Consider the following 15,900-nt stretch of genomic DNA (forward strand, 5'->3'; position numbering starts at 1 on the left):
GTTAGACTTCAGTGAAATCATGCAAAAATCAGAAACTGCAGACCATTTTCCAGACTCCAGGTCCTGTGAGCAATGGCATGGGAGAACTACTAGCTGTTATAATGGCCCAGAACTTGCAATTGCAATGACAGCAAAATTTCAGTGATCACTGTCATTACTGTGTAAAACTGACAGCAAATTCTGGTGCCTGCATATGCGCAGTTTAACATGGAAATCTGAACATTACTGTCAGTGATGCCCTGCTGCTCCACAGGGAGCAGAATCAGTGATTTGATGTGAACTTCAAATTTTTACACACTTTGCTGTAAAAAAAACATTTGTTGCACCAATGTGTTTTGTTGAATGATAATTTTCTTTGGTCCACTGGCTGAAGATCTGAATTTATATTTTTTGAAGAACCCGAGAAAGAACATTTGAAAAAGGATGACTGCTGGCAGCATAAGATGATCACCTAGTTTGCAACACTACAATGCAAAGGACTGTGAGGATGGAGACGAAATGGCTGCATTTCCCAGCAAGAACCAAGACCCAGGAAGTTTAAAAACAGCTTGTTTATTTTTAGCAAGCAGGGAAATAATGCTAACTGCTATGTTTGAATGACTGAGTGACTGTCATGTGACAAGCCACACCCATCTGTGGTTTTAAGCTGGTGTTTTCTCTGCAGCAGAAGAGAAGTAACTGGGCTCTGACATGTGCAGACCCAAGTGGGGGTCCCTCTCTCTCTCCTCTCTCCATTCCAGCTTGAAAGCTTTCAAATCCTGCCTGTTGACCGACCACCTTTGCATATTCTGGCTACAATCAGAAACCCCATTGGAGGAAATCATCCGCATTGCTGTCTCCAAGAAACACACCCAACCAGTCATCTACATCTTCAAACTAAAAGCCTCAGCACTACTGAATTCAGCTAGAAGCCAGCCAAGTCACCAAACTTCACAGACTTTTTATTTTTTATTTTTTGGACTCTAACTCAACCAATCTATCTTTCCCCACTCTTAACCTATTTGTGTGTGTGTAAACCTCCAGAGTGTGTATGTGAGTGCAAGTCAGTGCGTTGTTTATTATTTTTATTAGTTTGGTTTAGGTACAATAAATTTAACCTCTTTCTTTGTTAACTCAAGAAAACCCATCTGATCGATTCTCGTTATGATCATAGCAAGTAACTAATCAAACACCTACAGAATTGGCCAGCACATCCACTTTAAGAAAGAGTTAAACCTGTTGTGATCAAACAAAGAGAGGGAAAAAAGGGATGTCTTTCAACTCCTCCTCACTTGATCATAATACATTGAAACTTTTAAGCCTTGTTGAATGAGGTGTAACTGAATTTTTAAAGATGTACTAAGTCATAATAAGTGCTGAACAACCTCTCTGGCCCTGAAAAAAATAATTTTACAGGTGTGGAGTCATTCAAAATAACATTTAAAAATCCCATTTTTTTTAAAATAATAAAAAATATTTTTAAAGTTTATTTTTGATATTTCAGCTTCTACCTTAATCCCATGTGTATGTCCAAATATTTGCTTTCTGTACAATAATTAAAATGTGAATTATAATCCTTTTACTTTTTACTTCCTGATTTGCTGTCTGTGAGAATTCTTCAGTTGGCTTGGCTGATCAGTTTGCCTGCTGTTTGCTCTATTGCTGAACACCAGATTCACAGTCACATTGGACTACCGTTAAATCTTTGTGGGCAGCTTTTGCCGAGGTCAGCAGTGAGTACTGTCCCTTTGCCACTGACAGCAAAATCCAGACCATAATTGCCAAATTACTTTGCCTTTCAGATTATACAAAAGGAGAAACAACAGTTAGTAGCTTGTTACAGTGTTGAAATATACCCAAGACATTCAGATAATATTATAAACCACAGTTGTCTAAACCCCTAAGAATTAATACCTTGGTTGAGTGAAGAAAACCTGGGATGTGCAAGACTCAAGCAATACCACTGGGATTTACAGTTCAGTCCGGTCAGGAAATAAAGCTTTGCTTAACCTTGTTTGCATGAACATGCAGAGCTTTGCTCTATGACATATCCAGCACTGATCATCATTTAATGTTAACGAATGGCTAGCAGAAAAGTCTGCTAATATTATAAAAGATCAGACCGTGAAATTTTGTGTGGTCCTTTTCCGAACAGTGTTATGTGCCATTTGCAGTTTGCCTTTACACCTCTGCTTTGAAACCTCTTTGGGTTGGATACCAGGGAGGCTGACATTCACTAAATGTTTTTGTCCCCTTTCCCAGATGGCTGACGACAAACTGTCACAAAAGTGTGCAATTGAAGTAAATCAAGTGTTGCATATGTCGTCTCTGTCATTACAAGTCGGAGATGTGTTATAAGTCAGTTAAATAAGATTTAATATACCTATTGCTGGAAATAAGGCTCTTGAGAGAGTTGTTTAATAAGGCTATAATCCTGAGAGCAGTTTGTTAATCCTAGATAACTTTATCAGTGAAACAACATATTCAAGACACTTAATGTTATTATCATACTGCTCCTCAGCCTATTTCGCACTTGTCGCAATATTAACAGATTATCCTGTAACGGTTTGAAAGGCAATATTCAGCAGAATTGCATTTTCACTCTGCCTTCCACTGCTGTCGCACGGACCACATCATTTATTATCTTTCTGACAACTGGTGCATGCTCAAGTGAGGAAGATTACAGAGTGCATCAACAAGGCCAGACCTCTTTGGGTCAAGGCTCACAATGAAAAATCTTTCAATCTTTTTGAGACCTGCCCATCATTTCAGATGTTTTTAACAGCAAGATATAATTTGAAATATCAAAAAGAAATGATCCCCGGTTTCAAAATGTGTCTTGAAATCATTTCAGCTAGAATTCAGTTTTTTTATTGTTTCTGGAAAGTGAGGGTCATTTTTTTTCAGATTTTACCTGTGTGGTGCCTTTTATTAGTTCAGTTTTAGAAGTTCTTCATGGGTCACTGTCAATCCTGTTTTGTGAGCTACTTGTTAGCTTGGCTCATTTGATATCTTCTCACCTGTCAGGAGGTCATGGGTCCAAGCTTTTCCTTAAATTTCAGGACACAGACAAGGCTGTCATTCTAGAAGGAGTGCTACATTATCAGAGAAACAACCTTTCTAAAGAAATATTAAACCAAGGCCCCATCTGTCTATAAAAGATCTCATGGCACTCCAATAGTGAGAAAGAGATAGAGGAGTAAATCTGCAGGGAAATCACAGCCATGTGCAAGAGCCATAGAGTGGAGATATTGAGGGACTTTAATTACCCAAATATTGATTGAGATAACTTTAGAGTAAAGGGAAAGGAGGGGGAGGAATTTCTGAAATGTGTTCAGGAGAACTTCCTTGACCAGTATGTTCTCAGTCCAACTAGGAAGAAGGCGTTATTCGATCTGATGCTGGGGAATGAAGTGGGCCAAATGAACCAAGTATCTGTGGGAGAGCACTTCGATAAGAGTGATTATCATATTATAAGGTTTAGATTGGTAATGGAGAAGAGCAATGAACAATCTAAAGTAGAACTTCTAAATTGGAAGAGGGCTAACTTCAATGGGATAACAAACGATCTAGCCAGGTAAAATGAAGTCAAATTTATACAGGAAAAACTGTAACAGAACTTTAATGAAGAAATGACTCAGGTACAGGCTCAATACATCACAACAAGAGAGAAAGGCAGGGGAATCAAAGTCAGGGTTCTTTGGATGATAAGGGAGAATATGATGAAATAAAAAATGAGGTGTATAATGCACGTCAGGTGAATTCTTCAAGTGAAAACAGGCCAAATACAACAAGCTGAGGGGGGAAATGAAGAGGAAAATAAGACTGGCAGAGAGAGAATTTAAGAATAAAATGGCAGTTAACATAAAAGGAAACCAAAAATCATCTATGGCATGTAAATAGTAAGCAGGTAGTAAGAAGCAGGGTGGGGTCGATTAGGGACAAAGAAGGTAATATATGTTTACAGGAGCAAGACAAGGCTAGAATACTTAATGACTACTTTGTAAAGGTGTTTAATGAGGAAGAGACAAACTATTAGCAGAAGTGGAGATGGGAGAGATAATGGATGGGTAAAAACCGATAGGCAGGATGCGCTGGAAAGGCTGGCTATGCTTAGAGTTAGTAAGTCGCCTGGTCCAGATGGCTTGCATCCCAGGCTGCTAAAGGAAGTCAGTGTGCAGATAGCGGAAGGGCTTGCCATAATCTTCTAATCTTCCCTAGACATGGGGAAGGTGCCAGAGGATTGGAAAGTGGCAAATGTGACATCTTGTTCAAGAAAAGGTGTAAGGATATTCATAGTAACTACAGGCCAGTCAGTTTCACATTAGTTGTGGGCAAAGTTTTAGAAACAATAATCAGAGAAAAAATTAACAGGCACTTGGAGAAATTTGAGTGAATTAAAGAGAGCCAGCACATATTTGTAAATGACAGATCATGTTTGACTAACCAAAATGAATTTTTTTGATTAAGTTACAGAGAAGGTTTATGAAAAGAATGCCAAAGATGTTGTCTATATTGATTTTAAGAAAGTATTTGAAACATAAAATGCTGGTTATCAAAATTGAGGCTCATGAAATAGGAGGGTCGGTGTCAGCTTGGATACAAAATTGGCTTAAGGACAGAAAACAGCGAGTCATGGTAAATAAAGACAAGAAATGCTGGAAATACTCAGCAGGTCTGGCAGCATCTGTGGAAAGAGAAACGTTTCAGGTCAGTGATCCTTCATCAGAACTAGCAAATATTAGAAATGTGAAAGGTTTTAAGCAAGTAGGTAGGGGTAGGTGGTGGTGTAGTGGTATTATTACTGGACTAGTAATGCAGAGATTCAGGGTATTTCTCTGAGGACATGGGTTCGAATCCCACCACAGCAGAATGTGGAATTTGAATTTAACTAATAAATCTGGAATTAAAAGCTATTCTAATGATGGCCATGTTGTCAAAACCCATCTGGTTCACTAATGTCCTTTGGGGAAGAAAATCTGCTGTCCTTACCTGGTCTGGCTCAGACTGCTCTGCTCTGACTCCAGACCCACAGCAATGTGGTTGACTCTTACATGCCCTCTGAAATGGCCGAGCAAGCCACTCAGTTGTACCTAACCGCTATGAAGTCAATAAAAAGGAATGAAACCGAATGGACCACCCGGCATCTACCTAGGCACCGGAAACGACAACGGCAAACCCAGCCCTGCCGACCCTGCAAAGTCCTCCTTACTAACATCTGGGGGCTTGTGCAAAAGTTGGGAGAGCTGTCCCACAGACTAGTCAAACAACAGCCTGACATAGTCAGACTCACGGAATCATACCTTACAGACAATGTCCCAGACACTGCCATCACCATCCCCGGGTATGTCTTGTCCCACTGGCAGGACAGACCCAGCAGAGGTGGCGGCACAGTGGTATACAGTAGGGAGGGAGTTGCCCTGGGAGTCCTCAACATCGACTCCGGACCCCATGAAGTCTCATGGCATCAGGTCAAACATGGGCAAGGTAACCTCCTACTGATTGCCACCAACTGCCCTTCCTCAGCTGATGAGTCAGTACTCCTCCATGTTGAACACCACTTGGAGGAAGCATTGAGGGTGGCAAGGGCACAAAATGCACTCTGGGTGGGGGACTTCAAAGTCCATCACCAAGAGTGGCTTGGTAGCACCACTACTGACCGAGCTGGCCGAGTCCTAAAGCTGCTAGACTGGGTCTGCGGCAGCTGGTGGGGGAACCAACACGAGGGAAAATCATACTTGACTTCGTCCTCACCAATCTGCCTGCCGCAGATGCTTCTGTCCATGACAGTATTGGTAGGACTGACCACCGCACAGTCCTTGTGGAGACGAAGTCCCGCCTTCACATTGAGGATACCGTCCATCGTGTTGTGTGGCACTATCACTGTGCTAAATGGGATAGATTTCGAACAGATCTAGCAATGCAAAACTGGGCATCCATGAGGCGCTGTGGGCCATCAGCAGCAGCAGAATTGTACTCAACCGCAATCTGTAACCTCATGGCCCGGCATATCCCCCACTCTACCATTACCATCAAGCCAGGAGGCCAGCCCTGGTTCAATGAAGAGTGCAGGAGGGCATGCCAGGAGCAGCACCAGGCATACCTCAAAATGAGGTATCAACCTGGTGAAGCTACAACCCAGGACTACTTGCGTGCCAAACTGTGTGAGCAGCATGCGATAGACAGAGCTAAGCGATCCCATAAGCAATGGATCAGATCTAAGCTCTGCAGTCCTGCCACATCCAGCCGTGACTGGTGGTGGACAATTAAACAACTAACTGGAGGTGTTGGCTCCACAAATATCCCCAGCAATTTGGCAATTAGGTATGTCCTGCACACAAAAAGCAGGACAAGTCCAACCCGGCCAACCACCGCCCTATCAGCCTACTCTCAATCATCAGTAAAGTGATGGAAGGTGTCATCAACAGTGCCATCAAGCGGCACTTGCTTAGCAATAACCTGCTCAGTGATGCTCAATTTGGGTTCCGCCAGGGCCACTCAGCTCCTGACCTCATTACAGCCTTGGTTCAAACATGGACAAAAGAGCTGAACTCAAGAGGTGAGGTGAGAGTGACTGCCCTTAACATCAAGGCAGCATTTGACTGAGTATGGCATCAAGGAGCCCTAGCAAAACTGAGGTCAATGGGAATCAGGGGGAAAACCCTCCGCTGGCTGGAGTCATACCTAGCGCAAAGGGAGATGGTTGTGGTTGTTGGAGGACAATCATCTCAGCTCCAGGACATCACTGCAGGAGTTCCTCAGGGTAGTATCCTCGGCCCAACCATCTTCAGCTGCTTCATCAATGACCTTCCTTCAATCATAAGGTCAGAAGTGGGGATGTTCGCTGATGATTGCACAATGTTCAGCACCATTCACGACTCCTCACATACTGAAGCAGTCAGTGTAGAAATGCAGCAAGACCTGGACAATATTCAGGCTCGGGCTGATAAGTGGCAAGTAACATTCACGCCACACAAGTGCCAGGCAATGACCATCTCCAACAAGAGAGAAGCTAACCATCTCCCCTTGACATTCAATGGCATTACCATCGCTGAATCCCCCACTATCAACATTCTAGGGGTTACCATTGACCAGAAACTGAACTGGAGTAGCCATATAAATACCGTGGCTACAAGAGCAGGTCAGCGGCTTGGAATCCTGAGGCGAGTAACTCACCTCCTGACTCCCCAAAGCCTGTCCACCATCTACAAGGCACAAGTCAGGAGTGTGATGGAATACTCTCCACTTGCCTGGATAGGTGCAGCTCCAACAACACTCAAGAAGCTCGACACCATCCAGGACAAAGCAGCCCGCTTGATTGGCACCCCATCCACAAACAATCACTCCCTCCACCACCGACGCACAGCAGCAGCAGTGTGTACCATCTACAAAATGCAATGCAGCAATGCACCAAGGCTCCTTAGACAGCATCTTCCAAACCCGCGACCTCTACCAACTAGAAGGACAAGGGCAACAAATACATGGGAGCACCACCACCTGCAAGTTCCCCTCCAAGTCACACACCATCCTGACCTGGAACTATATCGCCGTTCCTTCACTGTCGCTGGGTCAAAATCCTGGAACTCCCTTCCTAACAGCACTGTGGGTCTACCTACCCCAAATGGACTGCAGCTGTTCAAGAAGGCAGCTCACCACCACCTTCTCAAGGGCAATTAGGGATGGGCAATAAATGCTGGCCTGGCCAGTGACGCCTACATCCCATGAATGAATTTTTAAAAAGTAAAACGGGGGTGGAGCAAGAGATAACAAAGGAGAAGGTGTAGATAGGACAAGGTCATCGAGAATAACTGACCAGAAGGTCATGGAACAAAGGCAAACAATATGTTGATGGTGTGTTGAAAGACAAAGCATTAATACAGATAGGATGTTAATGGACTGAAAACTAAACAGCCACAAGCACAAACATGAAAAAAACAGTGGGTAGGCAAACTGAAAAAATTTGATAAAATAAAATAAAATAAACACAAAAAAAAACTAAAAATAAAAGTAAAATGCGGGGGGGGGACACGTCCTGCTCTGAAATTATTGAACTCAATGTTCAGTCCGGCAGGCTGTCATGTGTCTAATCGGTCAATGAGATGCTGTTCCTCGAGCTTGCGTTGATGTTCACTGGAACACTGCAGCAATCCCAGGATAGAGATGTGAGCATGAGAGCAGGGGGGAGTGTTGAAATGGCAAGCAACCGGAAGCTCGGGGTCCTGCTTGCGGACTGAGCGGAGGTCTCCCCAATGTAGAGGAGACCACATTGTGAGCAGCGAATACAGTATATTACATTGAAAGAAGTACAAGTAAATCGCTGCTTCACCTGAAAGGAGTGTTTGGGGCCTGGGATAGTGAGGAGAGAGGAGGTAAATGGGCAGGTATTACGCCTCCTGCGATTGCAGGGGAAGGTGCCATGGGAAGGGGACGAGGTGGTGGGGGTAATGGAGGAGTGGACTAGGGTGTCGCGGAGGGAACGATCCCTTCAGAATGCTGACAGGGAAGGGTGGGGAAGATGCGTTTGGTAGTGGCAGCACGCTGGAGGTGGCGGAAATGGCAGGGGATGATCCTTTGGATATGGAGGCTGATGGGGTGGAAAGTGAGGACAAAGGGAACCCTGTTCCAGTTCTGGGAGGGAGGGGAGGGGGTGAGGGTAGAGGTGCGGGAAATGGGCCGGACACAGTTGAGGGCCCTGTCAACTAGAGTGGGGGGGAATCCTCGGTTGAGGGAAAAAGAAGACATATCAGAAGCACTGTCATGGAAGGTAGCATCATCACAGCAGATGTGTCAGACATGGAGAAACTGGGAGAATGGAATGGAGTCCTTACAGGAGGCAAGGTGTGAAGAAGTGTAGTCGAGGTAGCTGTGGAAGTCGGTGGGCTTATAATGTATATTAGTAGACAGCCTATTTCCGGAGATGGAGACAGAGAAATCGAGGAAGGGAAGGGATGTGTCGGAGATGGACCATATAAAGTCGAGAGAAGGGTGGAAATTCGAAGCAAAGTTGATAAAGTTTTCCAGTTCAGGGCGGGAGCAGGAAACGGCACTGATACAGTCTTTAATGTACTGGAAAAAGAGTTGGGGGAGGGGGCCTGACTAGGACTGGAACAAGGCCCAGTGGCGCAGTGGTTAGCACCGCAGCCTCACAGCTCCAGCGACCCGGGTTCAATTCTGGGTACTGCCTGTGTGGAGTTTGCAAGCTCTCCCTGTGTCTGCGTGGGTTTCCTCCGGGTGCTCCGGTTTCCTCCCACAGCCAAAAAGACTTGCAGGTTGATAGGTAAATTGGCCATTATAAATTGCCCCTAGTATAGGTAGGTGGTAGGGGAATATAGGGACTGGTGAGGATGTGGTAGGAATATGGGATTAGTATAAGATTAGTATAAATGGGTGGTTAATGGTCGGCACAGACTCGGTGGGCCGAAGGGCCTGTTTCAGTGCTGTATCTCTAAATCAAAAAATCTAAATCAAGCAATGTTCGATATATCCCACAAAAAGACAGGTATAACTCAGACCCATACGGGTACCCACAGCAACACCTTTTACTTGAAGGAAGTGAGTGCAGTTGAAGAAGAAGTTGTTCAACGTGAGACCAAGTTCAGCCAGGTGGGGAGGGTGGCGGTAGATGGGGACAGGTTGGGCCTCTGTTCAAGGAAGAAGTGGAGAGCACTCAAACCGTCCTGGTGGGGGATGGAGGTGTTGAGAGATTTTATTTCAGATTTCCAGCATCCGCAGTATTTTGCTTTTATTTTAGAGTCATGGTAAAGGGTCCTGAATCTTAGTAAAGGAAACTATGAAAGTATGAGGCATGAGTTGGCCATGACAGATTGGGAAACGTTACTTAAAGGGATGACGGTGGATAGGCAATGGCAAACATTTAAAGAGCGCATGGATAAACTGCAACAATTGTTTATCCCTGTCTGGTAGCCAAACCATGGCTTACAAGGGATATTACAGATAGTATTAGATCCAAGGAAGAGACATATAAATTTGCCAGGAAAAACAACAGACCTGATGATCGGGAGCAGTTTAGAATTCAGCAAAAGAGGACCAAGGATTAAGAAGGAGAAAATAGAGTACGAGAGCAAGTTTGCGGGGAACATAAAAACTGACTGTAAAAGTTTCTATGGGTATGTGAAGAGAAAAAGATAATTGAAGACAAATGTAGGTCCCTTACAGTCAGAAACAGGGGAATTTATTATGGGGATTAAAGAGATGGCTGACCAACTAAATGCATACTTTGGTTCTGTCTTCACAAAGGAGGACACAAATATCATATCAGAAATGTTGGGGAACACAGGGCTTAGTGAGAGAGAGGAACTGAAAGAAATCAGTATTAGTAGAGAAATGGTGTTGGGGAAATTGATGGAATTGAAGGCCGATAAATCCCCAGGGCCTGATGGTATGCATCCCAGAGTACTTAAGGAAGTGGCCCTAGAAATAGTGGATGCATTGGTGGTCATCTTCCAAGATTTTATAGACTCTGGAACAGTTCCTACAGATTGAAGGGTAGCTAATGTAACCCCACTATTTAAAAAGGGAGGTAGAGAGAAAACGGGGAATTATAGATCAGTCAGCCTGATGTAGTAGTGGGGAAAATTCTAGAGTCCATTATCAAAGATTTTATAGCAGAGCACTTAGAGAACAGTGGTAGAATTGGGCAGAGTCAGCATGGATTTACGAAAGGGAAATCATGCTTGAAAAATCTACTAGAATTCTTCGAGGATGTAACTAGTAGAGTTGATGAGGGGGAGCGAGTGGATGTGGTTTATTTGGACTTTCAGAAGGCTTTCAACAAAGTCCCACATCAGAGATTAGCATGTAAAATTAAAGCGCATGGGATTGGGGGAAGTGTATTGCGATGCATAGAAAATTGGTTGGCAGACAGGAAACAAAGAATAGGGATAAATGGGTCTTTTTCCGAATGGCAGGCAGTGACTAGTGGGGTATCGCAGGGATCAGTGCCAGGACTCCAGCTATTCACAATATACATTAATGATTTAGATGAGGGAACTAAATGTAATATCTCCAAATTTGCAGATAACACAAAACTGGGTGGGAGGGTGAGTTGTGAAGAGGATGCAGAGAGGCTTCAGGGTGATTTGGACAAGTTGAGTGAGTGGGCTAATGCATGGCAGATGCAGTATAATGTGGATAAATGTGAGGTTATCCACTTTGGCAGCAAAAATAGGAAGGCAGATTATTATCTGAATGGCTACAAACTGAGAGAGGGGAATATGCAGCGACACCTGGGTGTTCTTGTACACCAGTCACTGAAGGTAAGCATGCAGGTGCAACAGGCGGTAAAAAAGGCAAATGGTATGTTGGCCTTCATAGCAAGAGGATTCGAGTACAGAAGCAGGGATGTCTTGCTGCAATTATACAGGGCCTTGGTGAGGCCACGCCTGGAATATTGTGTGCAGTTTTGGTCTCCTTATCTGAGGAAGGATGCTCTTGCTATAGAGGGAGTGCAGCGAAGATTTACCAGACTAATTCCTGGGATGGTGAGACTGATGTATGAGGAGAGATTGAGTCGGTTAGGATTATATTCGCTGGAGTTCAGAAGAGTGCGGGGGGGGGATCTCATAGAAACCTATAAAAGTCTAACAGGGCTTGACAGGGTAGATGCAGGAAGGATGTTCCCAATGGTGGGGGAGTCCAGAACTAGGGGTCATAGTCTAAGGATACGGGGTAAACCTTTCAGGACAGGGATGAGGAGAAATTACTTCACCCAGAGAGTGGTGAGCCTGTGGAATTCACTACCACAGAAAGCAGTTGAGGCCAAAACATTATATGTTTTCAAGAAGGAGTTAGATATAGCTCTTGGGTCTAAAGGGATCAAAGGGTATAGGCAAAAGCGGGAACAGGCTACTGAGTTGGATGATCAGCCATGATCATCATGAATGGTGGAGCAGACTCAAAGGGCCGAATGGCCTACTCCTGCTCCTATTTTCTATGTTTCTATGTTTTTCAGACTGGAGGATGATAGACAGTGGTGTTCCCCAAGGTTCAGTGCTAGGACCACTGCTTTTTTTGATAGAAACATCGAAACATAGAAAATAGGAGCAGGAGTAGCTCATTCGGCCCTTTGGGCCTGCTCCACCATTCAAAAAAGATCATGACTGATCGTCTAATTCAGTCCCCTGTTCCCGCTTTTTCCCCATATCCCTTGAACCCTTTGGCATTAAGAAATATGTCTATCTCCTTCTTGAATATATTTAATGACTTGGCCTCCACTGCCTTCTGTGGTAGAGAATTCCACAGGTTCACGACCCTCTGAGCAAAGAAATTTGTCCTCATCTCAGTTCTAAATGCCATACCCCATATCCTGAGACTGTGACCCCTGGTTCTGGACTCCCCAGCCATCGGGAACATCCTCCCTGCATCATAGCCTGTTAGGATTTTATAGGTTTCTATGAAATCCCCTCTCATTCTTCAAAACTCTAGTGAATATAGGCCTAGTTGACCCAATTTCTCCTCATACGTCAATCCTGCCATCCCAGGAATCAGTCTGGTAAATCTTCTTTGCACTCCCTCCATGGCAAGAACATCCTTCCACAGATGAGGAAACCAAAATTGCACACAATACTCCAGATGTGGTCTCACCAAGGCCCTGTATAACTGCAGTAAGACGTCCTTGCTCCTGTACTCAAATCCTCTTGCAATGAAGGCCAACATACCATTCACCTTCCTAATTGCTTGCTGAACCTGAATGCTTGCTTTCAGCGACTGGTGTACAAGAACACCCAGGTCTCATTGCAGCTCCCCCTTTCCCAATCTATCACTATTCAGATAATAATCTGCCTTTCTATTTTTACAACCAAGGTGGATAACCTCACATTTATCCACATTATACTGCATCTGCCATGCATTTGCCCACTCACCCAACTTGTCTAAATCACATTGGAGCCTCTTTGCATCCTCCTCACAGCTCACATTCCCTCCCAGCTTTGTGTCGTCTGCAAACTTGGAAATGTTACATTTAGTTCCCTTACCCAAGTCATTAATGTATATTGTGAATAGCTGGGCCCCAAGCACTGATCCCTGCGGTACCCCACTAGTCACTGCCTGCCACCCAGAAAAAGACCCATTTATTCCTACTCTCTGTATCCTGTCTGTCAATCAATTCTCAATCCATGCCAGTATATTACCCCCAATCCCATGTGCTTTAATTTTGCACACTAACCTCTTATGTGGGACCTTATCAAAAGCCTTCTGAAAATCCAAATACACACATCCATGGTTCTCCCTTATCTAGTCTACTGGTTACATCCTCAAAATACTCCAGTCGATTTGTTAAGCATGATTTTCCCTTTCATAACCCATGCTGACTTTGCCCAATTCCGTTTATGCTTTCCAGGTGTTCTGCTATCACATCCTTTATAATCGACGCTAGCATTTTCCCCACTACTGATGTAAGGCTAACTGATCTGTAGTTTCTTATTTTTTCTCTCCCTCCTTTTTTAAATAGTGAGGTTACATTTGCCACCCTCCAACCTGTAGGAACTGCTTCAGAGCCTATAGAACTTTGGAAGATGACCACCAATGCATCCATTATTTCCAGAGCCACTTCCTTTTGTACTCTGGGATGTAGATTATCAGGCTGTGGGGATTTGTCAGCCTTTAACCCCATTAATTTCTCTAGCACTATTTTTTTACTCATACTGATTTCCTTCAGTTCCTCCCTCTCATTAGACCCTTGGTTCCCTAACATTTCTGGGAGATTATTTGTGTCCTCCTTTGTGAAAAAAGCCTAACTACTATCACAATATGTTCTGCCAACTTCAAAGATCGATGCATATGAACCTCCAGGTCCCTCCATCCTTGCACACTGTTTAGAACTGTCATTAAGTCTATATTGCCTCTCCCTATCCCTTCTGCCAAAATGCATCACCTCACACTTCTCTGTATTAAATTCCATTTGCCACTTGCTTGCCCATTCTGCTAGCCTATCTATGTCCTGTTGCAGTCGATTGGTCTCATTCTCACTGTCTGCCACATCTCCAAGTTTGGTATCATTGGCAAATTTTGAAATTTTACCCCTGTATTCCAATATCCATGTAATTTATATATATCATATATATGTTTTAAAAAGACAAGTCTAAAGGCATTGCGTCTTAATGCGCGGTGCATTCGCAATAAGGTAGACAAATTAACTGGGCTATGGGATTAGAACGGGGGAATGGGACTGATTGGGATTTCTCTACCAAGGGCTGGCATGCACTTGATGGGCTGTATGGTCTCCAGTGCCATAATGGCTCTATGGAAATCAATTTCACATCCATATGGGGGTGAGTACAGAGGCGGATGGGTGATAAAATTGCGCTGCTGGCTAGCATGCCTGTTTTCCGGCACCATCCCCACCCCCACCACCGCACCCACCCCCCCCAACCCGCCACACCACCTAGCTATTTACCCGGAAGCAGGATCGGAGGCCAAATGACTACCCGCTGCAAGTGGCAGGTAGCCAATTAAATCAAAGTTAATGGCCGAGTAAGGCCTATTGTCAGAGGCTGTCGGGAACTAGGCCAGCTGCCTGGAGGTGCCCTCTCGGCAGCAGACCAGGGGCACCAGCACTCTAGGCAGGCTTTGAGGCCCACCCCGCCTGCATGGCTGCAGCTGCAGCGTTAGGCCACCCTCCCACTTCCATGATGCTGGCCCCATTGTTGACGCCATTTTTTAATTTAAAACTTCAAAATGTGCCTTAGCTGCACTGCAGGCTGATGCTCTTTCTACACTGGAGGGCCTCCTTTTGGGCTTGCAACTTTGAGAGCCAGCCTGCTGCCCTTAATTGAACGGTTAGCCCGCCCTCTGAGTGCTAATTGGCCAATTTAGGAAAAATTTCTGTCAGGTGACTGTTTCTTACAATCAGGATCCCAACCTAAAACCCTGCCCTTGTGGTGGTGAGCTCCCTTCTTGAACCACTGTTGTCCATGTGGTATAGCTACACCAACGGAACTTTTTTCCTGCAACAATTTGATGCAAGTGAGTAGCCTGCTAGACCATTTCAGACTCAAACACATTGCTGTGGATCTTGAGCCATGTGTGGGCCAAACCCTGAAGGGGATTAGTGAACCAGATGTGTTTTCAACAACAGTCTGGTAGTTTCATGATCATTATTCATAGTACTAATTGCTTATTCCAGATTTATTAATTAATTGAATTTAAATTCCCCAGCTACCATGGTGGGATTTGAACACACGTCTCTAGAGCATTAGTCTGGGTCTCTGGATTACTAGTCCAGTAATTTTTCCACTATTCTACTGGCACCCTTATGTCTAAACTGAGGTCTAACCACAATAAGGTTCACTTGCCAAATTTTAACTTCCAGCATGATTACACAGTATAGTCGAAGACTCAGTAGTGCTTTGTTGTCTTAGTGGTGTCTGCATTTTCCAACACTACACACAGCAGGGGCAGGGCAGATTTAACTATTAATGTGCATCAAATTTACAAAATAGGGCTCAGCATGAAGTGTTAAATTTGCACTAAATGCCTAATATTTTATGAGCACTGTGAAAGGAAAAGAAACAAAGTACAACGTACTTCCAGGTGAAGTACATTATCCAATATTCTTTCTAGAAAGAGTTGTGTCAGATATATATGAGGGAGGATTTTTACACTAGTGTTAGGTCCCAGTAGTATAAAATAACTGGGGACATTATTTCACTCTTCAAAATTAAATTCTAAAATGATTGCTCTTGCTTTTCTGAAAGGTACAACTTGACTGAAAAAGAGGTGCACATGGACATGCCAACTCCCCCTTCTCACCCACTCCACTCACCCAAACTCTGGAATTAGATTCATTTCTGATCCAAAGGTGATTTACCTCAGTCTATTATTGTTACCTGTTGGTATGGGGTAATACTGGAGCTAAATGGTCCAAATCATGTAATCTGCTGCTTCACATTCTGCAATTTTCTG

This window comes from Heterodontus francisci, chromosome 27 (genome assembly GCF_036365525.1).
Source record: "Heterodontus francisci isolate sHetFra1 chromosome 27, sHetFra1.hap1, whole genome shotgun sequence".
NCBI lineage: Eukaryota > Metazoa > Chordata > Chondrichthyes > Heterodontiformes > Heterodontidae > Heterodontus > Heterodontus francisci.